Below are 14,872 nucleotides of genomic sequence, written 5' to 3'. Positions count from 1 at the left end.
TGTACTATATGCCACCTTATTCACATCATGATGTATTCTATTGATCTATCCATTTAAGGGTACTGGTAATGGTACTTGTAATACTCAGCCCTTGTCAAAACTACAAAGAAATGCACATACAGTATGTGGGGCCCATATAGTAATAAGCTCCACGGATTCCATAATGACACCATGCCAATTGCCCACATGAGTGGCGGTTTACCCAAATGGGCCCCAGATAAGATGCCCATTTTGGGCCCATACCCACTTGGTACCCAGGTAGCCCTAGCATAACACCATTATGGAACCTATGGACAAGGGCCCATTTTTTAGCCCATTTATGATCCACATGGGCCCCACATATGAATGTAAGCTGGAAATCTGTGACAAATGGGTTAAAAAAGAGCTATATTAGATAATGGCAGTTCAAAATCATACCATTTTTTAGTTTAGGTAAATATCCATAAAAAAAGTCTGGGGTTTTCTTGGTGACTCAGTGGTTTCTTAGAGTTAACCCAGCTTTGCATTGGTAAAGCAATGCATCTGACACTGGGACAAATTTTGACTCCTTGATTATTTCACTCTGCTGTTTGTTGAAGGGTGATAAGGTTATAAACAGAACAGAAAAGACTAATCTTGACACACAAGGGTGAACAAACACCGGAAAGCTAAAGTTTAATTAAAAAAAAATTTTAAATTATTTTTTGTTTTTGAATTTTTCTCTTTTTTTTACAAAAATTCTCTTCCAAGGATGCCCCTCATGCTGCAGTCAATGCGATCTCTCCTCAGGATGTGATGAAATAAATTGGGTGTGAAAACATATCAGATTTGCAGTGAGCTGAAACAGCTGAGTGAGCTTCCACCAACTGACTCACCGCTCCGTGTGTCACTGCTGTTATTACTGTCAGACACACACACACAAATTAAAACCAGGCACATGGGGTCTGATAAGAGGTGACAGGTATCTCATTCAATGAACGGGGAGGCAGAGGGACAGAGGATGGGCTTAAAATGCTGACTCATGCTTTAGCATAATGTAATAAAGACGGCTTGAACTTGCAACCCTCAAATACTACATCAATCAGCGTTAACAGCCTTGTCGTATTGTTCAGTGTCTGTCTGGAAAGTGAAGATATATGTGATTGACTCTGACCAACGTCGACTTGCCTAACGCTAGTCCATAACTGTCAATTAAAGCTTTGCAAAGGTGAAAGAAGTTTTCAGATCCTTTACTTAAAGCTGGGGTAGACAGTTTTATTCCAGTTTCATTGAGCAAAATTTCCACAAAAACCCGCTAAAATATTTAATTTAATTTAACTGGTCTGAGAGAAAATCTCTGCACCTCCTCTTGGCTCTGTTTTTAGGCATTAAAAAATCTAGCTTGTGATGGAAGACTTTGGCCAATCACAAGTTGTTTCATAGAGAGGGTGTTCCTATTGGCTTCTACAAATGCAGATTTGTGCCTACATCCCTTTAGATGGTGAAAGCCTGATTCACTGGCAGAGAATCCTGCAAAAAAAATCACTATTACAGCATTGACAGCAACTGCCAACACTGCAGTGCGAGCAACAAAACTAGGACAATGTAAGACAGGGGTAAGACCAGACAAGCATTTGCATCTTTCTACTCCTTTTTGGACATTAAAATGTAAAATCTTTGTTGCTTTTTGTTAATCTGTTATATATGTTAATAGAAAATGTTGCCTATCATTTAGCCTTCTGCTAACCGTAGCCAAAGGGTCACACTGCTAATGCAAGCTCATGTTTATGTTGCTAGCTCGATCATCTCAATAACTTCAATCACATTATCATCTCAAAGGGCTTTACAGGCTCACACGTTTGCAAAGAAAACAGGACGGTAGTTCGCCTAGATTTGGAGGATTACACTCGTGATTGAAAAAAAATTGAAATGAATGACTACTACTATGCCTACGACCAGCAGACAAAAGGTACATCAAACGTCTATGGTATATTGCCAAACCTCATTAGTGCCAGCTAGTTTTTCATCTCTCTGGCCAGACTAGCTGTGGATTCCAAAATACAGAACTTACAGAACAGAACTACTTTATGTTTTTTATACGGCAGCAAGTACCATGACAAAAGACAGTCTTTCCTTGTGTCTTTTTATGTTATTTGCATGCATTTCTCATATCCAGGAGGACTACAAAAATGCATTAGTGGAACCTCACACCGGCTTTTGGACTGCATGAGTACTCTTTGACCATCACAGGTTCTGCAAAGTATATTGACAACCACGTCACAAGATATATCAACAGTTATGCTTCCTTAAGTGTGCTATTGCACCTATACTTCAGTCTGGACCAGGGGGAAATGATACACACTGACAAAAGATCCAGAAGAGAAAACATGAGGCTCTACTGACTGACAGGTAACTCTTTGATTGGATGGTTTTGTCATCCTGCATCATCGGTGCATCATCAGGACCACATGGGAAAATGAAACTCAGGTGACTGATAGAATTTTATGCAGCAGGAGTTTATGCCCTTTCGTATCAAAAAGAGCTCTGTAAAATAAGTGACCGCCAGATTTATTGTTAGGCTATTATTAGACTGCAAATGGACTATGTTATCAGGGCTGCTGCTGGCCATGTGGGTGCCCTCATGCTCAAGAAAAATCACAAAACTTAATCAACTCTGCATAATATACAGAGTATATGGTCCGCTACAGAAGAACTACAGAACAGGCATTTTTCAGCAGCTGCCGGAGGCTCTACAGAGACGCACGTCTGCATTACCTGCTGCAAGCTCGTTAATTAGCTCATTATATGACAGCTTCTGAACCAGTTCTGCACTGATACTAACGACAGCAAAACCATTAAGACATCACTGTGCTATAGCTGAATGCGTGTATGTTTCAACTTCTGCAAAAACCTTTCTCAGCTGAGGCAACTAACTGTATTAATGACTCTAATAATATCGTTAAATGTGCATGCCTATAGCAGCGGTTGGCCTTTATCAGGATCGATTATGAGATCACAGACAGGTTTCATCATCAGTAGATGGATTTATTGCTGATTTAGCTGTTAGAAATCAAGCTTAAATCGTATCCGCTATCATAAAATCCTGTGGTTGGTTCATTTTGTTTAACACCACAAATGAACTGCACCAGAATCCATTTGGTAGTGGTGTTTGGTCCGCACCACGGTTAATTCCTGACCAAATATTGACCATATAGAAGTACAACATATAACTTAACAGATAGAAAATCACCTGTAATATCAAATATCACCCAGCAAAGATTATAACACACCTACTTTTGTTCTAAAACATGATGTAGAAATCTAAGTTCAGCTGTTGAATGAAGGGGAATTTGGTGAGTGTGAGTGAAGCATTTTATAAACACAATTTTTCTTTGCAGAGAACAGCGAGTAATTCTCTCTTGCTGTCCATTTGTACGAAGACTGTGCTCAGCATTTTGTCCAGATGGCAGATTACAAGCAAGGTCACACACACAGATAAACAAGAGGAATCTTAATGAAATGATTGTTCACTGCAGGGAAATCAATGAGGGGACGCTGCTCTAGTATTTATTATTATGTTGATAACCAAGACCACAAGTTTCTGAAACACATTAACCACAAAGCCACAAACACTAAATAAAAAAGACTAGGGGTGTTCACACTTGTGCCGAGGCAGGGAGGCAGGAGAGAGGCGGCTGCTGAAGGAAAGCTGATGGAAATGGAGCAAGGTAAGCGGAAATTGTACTTTTGGCCCCTCGGGGCTGTAAGAGGATGTGTGAGGAATGGGAGGCTTGGATGAGGAAATGTCAACCACCATTTACAGATTTACACACAGTTTTATTTGTATGCAGTCAAAACAAATGAAAATATTGAATTTTATAATGTTTGTTTTTTTGCACTCAGTGTACCAAAATGACATTGCTGTATTGGTAAACAAGTCAGAGAAGCAACAAAACCGCCAGATCCAATGCCTGCAAAACTAACACAAAATGAGTGTTTCACGTTGCATGATTACAAAAATCTAAATAGAGATCTAAATTGGTGACGCAAACGATGTAAAGACGAAATTTGAGAAATATGAGCAATCTGTCAAACGCTTTGTCGCAAAAACTGCTCAACATTGAGATCTATTTGAGAATCTGATATTTCCAAGAATCAGAAATGGAGGACAATTTAAAGCAAAGATACAAAGATGCAAACAGACAAATTTACTCAAATTTTAGCTCTGTTTTGCTCTCTACTATCTGTCTCTTCAGTGTGAAAATGCTCCAAAATGTTCACCAGCAAGGAACTGTTGTTTGGTGCTGAGTAGGTAGAACACTGTGGCTTTTTAGAGCTTATAGTATTTTTTGCAAGTGATATGATAACATTCTATCTCTGAGGGTATTTTTACTGAAAGGCAGTACTCTCTAGCTTCATACGCACTTAAAACAGGATGAGATGGGTGTTTGAGAGGTTTGCATGTGGTATCTACTGTTAACTGTGGGACTATGTCAGCGCCAAGAGGAAGTGAAACTCTCTTTACTCAAGACAGAATTGGGGTGGAGACTCATTTTGGGTCCATGGGTGTGGATGACAGAAACAGTATATTTAGGGAACAGCGACTGCAAAAAGTGTAAATTTTCAAGTTGCACAATCTAAACGATTGTCTTTGCATTGCATCCACACTAAAAAGATGAGCATTTTTTTTTGCAACTTTTCAAATCTCTGAGGTCAGACAGATTATTCCAAATTCTCATTATGTGATCATTTTTGAAGCGTCTTGAACTGCTCCTCACATTTGTAGTTTTTGAGTGCATGCATGGATGCAAATGTAAAGCAACTTTCAAACTTTCAAAATGGATTTCTGAGAGTATTCTCGCACTGAAAGAGGTCGGAATTATAAAATTTTAGTTCACTCGGAAAATGTGTTTGCTAGCCAGCATTTTATGTCATGTTGGGATAAAGACCTATTTAGTGTGTAACAACGATGACTATGAAAGATCATATAACATATGTTGTTTGGCACTGGCAGAGAATGAGGGGCCTATGAACAGGCTTGGTTAGGTTTCGGATGAGAGAGCTCAGGGAGCAGAACAATTACTAAAGGAAAAAAGCTGGAGTTTACTGATTCACAAAAATGATAACAAAACAGAGGCCAAAAATGACCCTACAAAGTTCCACAAAAACAAGTTTAAAGTGATGCAGAGTAACACAAATAACCCATAGCCTCTCAGCAAACTGGCAGGTGCATGCATTCAAAGAAGACAAAAAACAAAAAACAAAATAGCAATTAGACAGATATTGATGTACAACTATGTCAGCTGTGAACACACATGATCACACACGAGTGCTCAAACTTTCAAAGAATATTATTGAACATAACTTAACATAGTCACCCTTCCTTTCATAATGTGACAATGTCCAGATGATCACTGCTTAAAGAACATGATGCACACCTAAATTTAATCATCACTCATCACCACAGTAGCTGTGAGCCTTTCAACAGGCTGAAAGTCTGAAAACCTCCGATATTTAAAGTAAATTATTTGCAAAGGCTGGGTCACTATTTACAGGCATACAGCTAGATTGCTTTTGAGATTATTCCCCATCCTGCTCCTGGTGGAAAATATTAAGGACAAGATTCTCACATGAGCTAGAAAGCTTCCTCTCTGTTTTTATTTTTAAATGACAATAATTGATTAATGGCAATTATTAGTATTTAGTTCTCGCATCTTGAATCCCTGAATAATATTTCTTGTACAGAATTCTGCCTTCCAACCAATCCCTTCTTATATGTGGTGAATCATTACACCACGGATTTGGCTTTAATATTGCACACTTTTTTTCTGTTACGGGGGAAAAGTAAATATATGTCATGAATGACTGAATGGATCTTCATTGTTGCATAGAGATGATACAATTACACGGGTGGCGGAGGGCGCACTGAGAGCCTGGCTGCAGCCATGCCAAAGATGGTGACAAAAACAGCATCAAATGAAATTAATTTGTGATCTGACACAAGGATATCTCTTTTGTCAACATTATATCAGCATGGTTTCAAACTGTTCAAAGACACATAAGTCAAATTTATGAATGCCATAAGACTGGAAATGTAGTGCGAGCGGCAACAAAATAATATTCGAATCATTTAAAATCTAAATACGAGCTGAAACAAAACAATGAGGGAAATTGCTAAATTAAAAAAAAACATCTTGCTGTGCTTGGATTATCTGACTACAACACTTCAGCATTCATAATAAGGCAAATAAGGAACCTAAAAAAACACAGATATAATTCCCCTGGCCTTATGTAACAGAGACTCCTAAAATGGGCATGATGGTCATTCATTTGGCTTTTGTGATCATGTGAAAATTGGAAATGAGCTGCCTGATAATAAAGCCGGTGGGTAATAAAAAGAGAAAATTAATATTGTCTGAGTGACTGTAGATAATGTGCAGTGGGCTGAGTGATAGATAGATAGATATTCAAGTCATAAGAGTTGTAATATTTTAGAGAACAGCTCATCAAGACAGCTAACAGGCTTACAAGATTAGATGAAGCTACATTTGAAAATAATCTTTTCGATTTCATCCATGCTAGCATGCTAGGGGTGGCAATGTCCACCACTTTAATCCAGACTGAAATTTGCCTTGACTTTTCCTCTAACGCGAGTATGAGGTTGATATTTGGGGTTTTTAGTGAAATGTCTTTACAACTAGCACTAGTTTAATTTGACTACTTCTCTGGTTTATGACAAAATACATTCTGTACTTCATGTTTAGCGCTAGTTAGCAAATGTTGACATGCTAACATACTATACTTAGATAGTGAACCTGGTGAACAAAGAATATACTAGAAGAATATATACTATTTGTATTATTTAATGAAAATCAAAAACAACGGCACTGTTCTTGCTATTTATACAACGTTACCACAAATATAACTATGTATATTTAAACTATCTTACCCTGATTCTTTCAGCATGTGCAGCAGCCTCTTTCATGGTGGTTTGTCCAGTCTGTTTTCCTCATTTTTCAGCCATGTTCCGGGTTTGCTCTGCGGGAGAAAATTATTTGTCAGTTGTTGACTTTTCTTTGTGTTTCGCCAAAATGTTGCAAAAAAAAAGCTAACACCTATTTGGTGAAGGACATCAACACGGTCTTTATTCTCAGAGACTGGACAAATTAACGTTGATTGCTGTGATCACGACGTCGCAAAATCCTGAAGGGTTTGGTTATAACTTTTACAACATTTCCACAAGATCACTTCGAGTGTGCTGACATTAGCATTTAGCTCAAAGCACTGTACCGTGCCATACAGCAGAAAAGAAGCTAGCACGGCTGAATACGGCTTTAGACTCTTAGACTTGTTGGGATTGGTGGAGAATAACTGAATCACTTAATGTCCAAAATTGTAGAGACATTCTTTGGAAGTACGCTAATAAAATGCTAAAAATGTTTTGATCTTTTAATGATTTCACTGGATAAATCTAAAGACATCAAGAAGGACGCAGATGGTGGCGTTTTATGGCGTTAATCGCCAGCCAACATTTTAATCTTTCTAATTATGTTGTAGAGCTAAATGTTGAAAACTGTTGCTGTTACTTACAGACTGAACAGCTTTACAATCAGCATCCCATACATATAACGCTTTTTAACAGGAAAATAATTGACTTGAAAATACGTGATTTAAAAATGCGATTCATTGAGATTAACTATTGAAATTCTGTGATTAATGGCGATTTAAAAACAGCCCTTATATTTTTTACATTCACTAAGCCTGTGTGTTTCTAAAACTGTTGAATGTGTTGGATGACAGGCAGAGGACTGTTTACAAGGCAAACACTTTAATTATCAAGGAACAAAGTCAAGGATACACTGTAGGTCATGTGACAACGGACAGCGATAACCTCCATATGCTGGCGGCGTTATCACATTAGGACTGTGTAATGAGAGGTATGAATGTTTGGTGGCTGTGGATTGTATTATTTATATGTTTTTTGAAATCGTGTAAAAGCAAATAACTGAGATTGTTTTTTTCCTCTCTGATTAATTAAAGTTTCCATCTCGCTTAATCATCTCATGCCTTGGTGATGGTTAAAAGGTTGTGAAAACACAAACAAAAAATAATCACAGTTAAACACTGTGCTTATTCCAATCACACAGACATTAAATCTCCCCGGCAGCTCAAGGCTTTTAAACACACATTTTAAATAAAATCCCAACACATTACTATTCTGCACCACCCCACATCCATGCTCACAAACACCAAAGGGTGCCAAACCTTCGACCCCATGTTAACTCCTCGATGACATGAAGTAATCTCCTCCTCCTGTCCTCTGATCTCTTGTGGGGAGCTGCTGTTAATCGCCTGCAGCAGTCAGGGGGGAAAAAAACCACAGTGCATTTTAGTCAAAGCTGCCAGAGATAATATTGTGCTGTTATTCCATATTCCTCTCTTTCTGTGTAAAACCATCGATTATCATATTCCCGAGACTCCCTCTGGACATTTCGCTTTCAACACAACGATGTTGACATTGTTATTCTCAATATAAGTGCAGTAATTCTCTGCTGTTTTTATCTGCACAGTTTATTTGTCCTCATAACGCATCACGACTTCATCCCCTTTATTACTATTTCTTCCAATATGCTGCTCTATATGAAAAGCCTGTGAGTGGGTGTTTATTGCTGTTGCTGTGTATTTTCTGAACATGCATTACATCCACCTGTGCCTTTTGTTGACAGTGACGAATTGAGCGTGTTATTGGTTAAAGGAATAGTTTGGAGAGACACATGTATTCACTTTTTCGCCAAGAGAAAAAAGGCAAAGAGCAACATGGCAAGAAATGTCACACAAATTGCAAGAAATTAGTAAATTATAAATTATTTTTTCAAAAGGGAGGAAAATGTCCAGAGAACTATACATTTAAAATGATCCTAAATATATATTTTAAATGATTTTTTTCAGGTCAAATTCTTGTTTTGTTTTTGGTTTTTTTCTGCTAATTTTCAGGTCATTCTGGTTTGTTTGTTTGTTTGTTTGATTGATTTCACAAGCCAGTGTGCCAAGGTTTCAAATAGCAATTTATAATGAGTAGAAACAGAATATTTTGCAACTGCTATTATTAAAATTTTGAATATTTTGAGGAGCTTGTACTTGAGTATTTCCATTTAATGCTGCTTTATACTTCAAATAATCTACATCTCAAAGGGCAACATTGTACTCCATTACATTACACTTTTTTCTGCTTTTGTTACTTTGAAATCTTAGATTAATAAAAGAACATGTAATTAACAAATAAACAAGGCTGTGTAATTGTAACTTAGTTTAAACTAACCATCAATAAAAAGCATCTAAAATGAGCTCACTTTTAACAGCTGCAACATAAAAGTGATTACTAATGCTTTCTCTCTTGTGAGCGATCACACAATTATATCATATTGTCTTTGAGGGTTTTAGTGCATGAACAAAATTACACATTGTTAGATCTGGGGCTTTTTTAAACATTATGCTTAGGTGTACTCTTTTTTTCTCCTAATATGCAACTTATTTAGATCCTGGTCTATTTATAAGACATCCGGGGCTGAATCCTCAGGCACCCGGGCCCAACAACACCACGGTATTCAACAGAAAAATATGAGAATGGTATCCATCTTCTTATCTGACTCTCAGCAAGAAAGCAAATAAATGTATTTCCTAAAAGATTAGTCCTTTAGGAGTAAGATAAACTGACCTATGTTGCAGGTGTAGTGTGGAAGAAGTATTCCTGCTCTTTACCATTACAGAACCAAATCATGTTTCAAAAAGAAAAATATTGTAATCCTGGGACTTAGAACTCATAAATCATTAGCAGCAATACTTAAAATACTTTATTTTTTCTTTGTTCATTCAAATGGAAACTGAACGCGAGAATCTGCTGAAAAGTTAAAAAAAAAAATATTTTTTTTTTTAAAAGTTTAAAAAAAAATTAAGTTAATTTTCCATGAATGTAAACTTTATTTTCCATGAATGTATACTTATCAATGAATAAAGTCATGCTTAAAAATGCATTGTATATACTGCATATTTTGTATCGTATTTTTTCATCACTACTCACAATGTCTCATTAAGTATCTCGAGATAACTTGTTAAAAATCTCCAGAGATTAATATTCTGAGAACATAATCAATAAGGTGATTGTATCATTAGAAAAATCAAATTGCAAGATTAAAAATAAATCACAGTAGTATTCCCAAGTCAAATCCAAGTGACACTCAGATCCTCAGACCATTTGTTTAAAATCCTGACTAAAAGCTATAAATCTTATGATATTTCAACATGTACAAATACTGCAACACCTAATGTTTGTTCAAACACAAATTATGTACTTTACCTTTGGTTAGTAGACTTTAAATGTGCCTGGCTCTTCCTCCTGCCCTCACAGTGAGCCATGCTTGGTCAAAAAGTGGCACAGCTCCACTGCAGTCCACTTTAGATGATGTGGCACACTGTGATTGGCTTCATCATAGACATCCAATCAAATAAGTCAGATGACAGCAACCATAGTTCTGAACATCCTAAACACTTATATCTATTGCAGCAGTCAGGGGATCTGAATAGATTTTAGGTTTAAGTATTCAAACTTCACCGTGAAAATACTCCACTACAAGAAAAAGTCCTGCATTCAATGAATCATGAGCATAATCACTGAAAGTATCAAAGGTAAAATCACTCTTTGTGCAGTAAAATGTTCCGACAGTGTTTTACTATTATATGCCTTTGGGTGTTTTTTAAAAATTGATATCGCTGTGAGATGAATTTGAATGTGGCATTTTACTGCTGTAGATGTTTAAAGTATCTTGTTTAACATCTTGAAACCTGAGCAAATTGATTTCTTTTAAAATCATTGGAACAAGTTCAATTAATTAAATTTAGCAATAAAAAAAATTACATACTGAAAAATGTAAAAACAGCATAACATAAATAAATTTCTCTGGACATTTACCCTTTTTTGTTATTATCTTCTGATAAATTCTTGCTCTCTAACAATTCATTTTTTATGTCATATCACTTTCCTAATTTCTTGCAATTTGTGGAACATATTTTGCCAAGTCGCTCAGCTCCTTTTTCAGACATATTTTTAAAAGAAAAGTAAAAAAGGCATCTGAAGTAAAGTACAAGAAAACCCGACAACATAAAGGATTATCCCTCATAAGTATTCAGATTCAGAGACACATGGTAAACATGGTAATCCGAAAAGTAACTAGTAACTAAAGCTGTCAGACAAATGTACTCTAAATAATGGAAACGCTCAGGTGCAAGAATGTCAAATTTGTACTTAAGTAAATGTAGTGTGTTACTTTGCACCGCTGAACACAATATAGCTGCACTCTTAGAGCCAACAGAGACACCACACACTAAAAACCCACCTCCTCAGCTTCCTGTCGTCCTCAGCCGTGACCCCCTCCATGTGATGGACTGTCTCAGCAGCGGATCTCAAACAATCTCCTGCAGAGCTCCTGTTGAGCAACTCAAGAAGTGTTTCTTTCTTTGGACAACTCGTGTTACCTAAAAAAAAAAAAAAAAAAAAGAAGAAGCAAACATCACTTTTCAGTGTAGTCGTCACAGGCTATATTTAACTCTCAGAAAAGGCCGGGTGTATTAGATCTCAAAGTGCAAACAAGCGCTCTTTTTGGCTTTCAGACTGGGACTGACCTTTTTGGGCACAGTGTAAAAGTGGTATTACTTCTCCTCCACTTGACTTCAGAGGAAAACATTTCTGTGGAAAGGAAATGGTTTGAACCCCGGGGGTTATTGTGTTTCCTCAAGGGCCCGACTTCAGACATCTCTCACCTAAAGCTCTCACTCAGAGGTGCCTCAAAGCTTCTACAAGCAACACAGTGACACAAAACAACACTTTGTACCCGTCTATCCCGTTTGTGGGAGGGAAAGGATAAATGCAGCATTTACCGCTCCAAGTATGTGTTTTAAAAGGACTCAAGATAAATGCCAGCAAAATTTAAATGTCACACTAAAGATGTAAGAGCTTGTTTATTCTTCTTAAAGAGCAAAGAGAAAGACAAAGCATGACATTCATGCTCCGGCTACCTGCTGCATGTCCCTACAGTCCCACCATTGTTTCCTCCTATTCGCCAGCTCCATCCGTCTGCCTGACACCAGTGTTTACATCTCTGAGAAGGCTGTCTTCCTAATAAAGCCATGGCAATGTGAGGCAGGACTGTAGCTCTGCAGAGCCACAGAGGGATTCTCAACTTTGTGTTTAACCCTTTGAAACCAAAAAAAATTGGCTTGATTTTTATTATTTTTTTTCAAAAACGTGGGAAGGCGGCAATCTTACAACAATTGGTTAAATGTTACAAGAAAATTATGTGAAAATAATTTTAAAAAAAAGAAAAGAGCCAAGAAAATGGATGAAATGAGAAAATGAAGCAAGTGCAAATATACATATATATATATTTCCCCTGTAATATTTTTTAATAGATACATGTAAATTTGTATTCTGGACATATTTTTCTTTAAAAAAAATTGCCCCACAGCTCATTTTTTGCCTTTTTCCAATCTTCTCAGAAGAAATCAAAACCAATTTTTTAGAGGTTCTAAAGGTTTATATGCTTGTAAAAGGCATCTGAACGCAACACAGAAAAACTGATGCTGATCCAGGTTCTAAAATCAGCAAATCCAACTAACAAATGTGCAACAGATATTATCAATATGTATCATTTAAAAATGTATAAAATTAAAACATTTCCCATTAATTATGTTCCTGCACTGTGCATTTTCTCCGTCTATCAGAATGAGATTGCTCGGGTAATTTTTGAATGATTTAGAAACTCTTTCAGAAACAATTAAGCAGAATCTGCCGTCTTATCTGCACTTCCACTGGCAGCTGTTAAAGTGAGCAGCCGTGTGTGTGTGTGTGTGTGATCACCAGCCTCACACACACAAAGCTTTGATCACTGTCAGGCTTGCTCCTGTCTGTACAAAGACTAATGACTCTTCAGCAGCATTAATGGGCACATAAAGGGACGACGGCCATCTACTTTAAGCAGCTACTTTACAGCCACCGAGCCAAGGTTAACAGTCTGCACCAAGCTGCGATCTGGCTTTTTGCAGGTATGTCGGGATTGATCGTAGATCAGACGCAGTCTGGTATTGAACTGGCTCAGATGGAGGCCACCTCTCCGGAGAGAAAGAACAAGAGAGAAGGGAGAAGCTTCAGCTATACTGAGCTGCACAGACATCTTGCATTATTGATCAGACAGTTGGGGAATTCCAAGTTGAAGGAGGGCATGGAGGTTCATGTGCCATATATAAAGGCACACAACACACACACACACACACAAACACACACACAAATTCTCCTGTTGAGATCGTAGCATGTTTACATTCCTGAGATCAGAGCGCTGCGGGGAAATCACAGTGAACACCTTGGAGCAGAAGGATTTGCCTCCATTCTCATTACAGCTTTCCACTGATGCACTGAAGACATTAAACCTGTCAGTCACCTTTTCATTGCCTCGCAGCGACAGCGTGCACTGCAGAGGCGAGCTTTGCAGGCTCGGGGACAACAAAGTAGAAACAGCTCGTCTGAGAACGGCAGCTCAAGAGCATAACAACTTAGAGAAAGTCTGTACGAGCCTTGAGAGTACTCTGCATGTGGGAAAACGTTTGAGAGACGTGAGTTTCTGATGCCAAATGTGACTGTTAGGAGCTGTAATGAATTCAGAGTAAAAGGGCCGAGGAGGAGCGCTTGTTCCCAATCACAGAGATGAAAGGAACAGCGTTTCTCTTTTTAATGGGCTTGTGGTTGCATCATTACCTAAAGGTTTGAATCCAGCTGTGTGCTGCTTGTTATCATTTCCTCCGCTGCACCTGTTTGAATACCATGCATGAGTCCTTTACAGCTGAAAGCATCATCTTCACACAGTGCATTCACCTCTGTCAGCACAAGGAATTATGTTTACACGCCGCAGTTATGGAAAATTATATAAAAGACGCGTAGAAACATAGAATCCAGCAGGGAAACTAGAAGTACCTCACGGCTGTATGCCTCAACGAACCAGGCAAGTTGCAGTTACATTATACATCCATGTCTGCCCAGACTCACATGTAGACATGACAGTTGACAGTGCTTTAAGTTTTGCTGCAAAGATGCTAAATATTCTAACACGTGGATGCTTCACACACATCTTCAGCCTGGTAGCTCAGAAGATCTACACATCCAGCACAGTTTAGATTAAACAACAAAGATTAGTGTGACCATCTCAGTTGAATGAGAAAAAGTATTTTCCCAGAACATTATGATATCGCGGTAAAGCTGACCTTTGACCCTCTGGATACAAAATGTCATCAATTTATCGTTTCACCCATTAAGATATCTGAAATTTGGTCACGAGTAGAGTATACATTTTTGAGTTATGGCCAAAAGCATGTTTTTTGAGCCACTGGATCATTAGATCACTGCTAAGTGCCAAATTTCGGGAAATTCCCTTAAGGCTCTCTAAGATATCTTAGATATATTTTGAGAGAATTAGATGGAGAAATTGGTGGCAAAAGGTCAAGGTCACAGTGACCTTGACCTTTTGCCACCAATTTGTAATCAGTTTATCATTTAGTCCAAGTAGATGTTTGTGCCAAATTTGAGGGAATTCCCTCACGGCCTTCTTGAAATATTGCACTCAGGAGAATGACACGGACGCAAAGTCACAATGACCTTGACCTTTGAACACCAAAATGAAATCAGTTCATCATTAAGTCCAAGTGGGTGTTTGTGCCACATTTGAAGGAATTCCCTCGAGGTGTTCTTGAGATATCGCGTTTACAAGAATGGGCGGACAACCTGAAAACATAATTCCTCCACAGTTATCGCTGGTGCAGAGGCATAAAAACAACAGCAGAAAAATGAGCAGCTGTTCCTTGAAATACTGAACCT

The 14,872-nt window shown here is 37.9% G+C and overlaps 1 protein-coding gene across 6 annotated transcripts in view; it reads right to left on the bottom strand.

The window, feature by feature from the left end:
- garnl3 (GTPase activating Rap/RanGAP domain like 3) overlaps window positions 1–11,485 on the bottom strand; it is a 121,544-nt gene extending 110,059 nt beyond the window's left edge. For 3 of the 6 annotated variants that reach the window (XM_088070690.1, XM_088070695.1, XM_088070691.1), the window contains exons 1-4: window positions 11,349–11,466; window positions 10,313–10,437; window positions 8,224–8,310; window positions 6,908–6,996 (exon numbers count right to left, since the gene is read on the bottom strand). The gene's annotated coding sequence lies outside the window, so the exon portion shown is untranslated. Of the gene's footprint in view, window positions 1–6,907; window positions 6,997–8,223; window positions 8,311–10,312; window positions 10,438–11,348 lie in introns of all 6 variants that reach the window. The other 3 variants (XM_088070693.1, XM_088070696.1, XM_088070692.1) reach the window with 2 other exon arrangements.
- Window positions 11,486–14,872: the final 3,387 nt, after the last annotated feature.

This window comes from Plectropomus leopardus, chromosome 20, assembly GCF_026936395.1.
Source record: "Plectropomus leopardus strain MGB_pleo_1.0 chromosome 20, ASM2693639v1, whole genome shotgun sequence".
Taxonomy (NCBI): Eukaryota; Metazoa; Chordata; class Actinopteri; order Perciformes; family Serranidae; genus Plectropomus; species Plectropomus leopardus.
The sequence above is the reverse complement of the archived record's forward strand: the minus strand, read 5'-3'. Positions and strand labels throughout refer to the sequence as shown.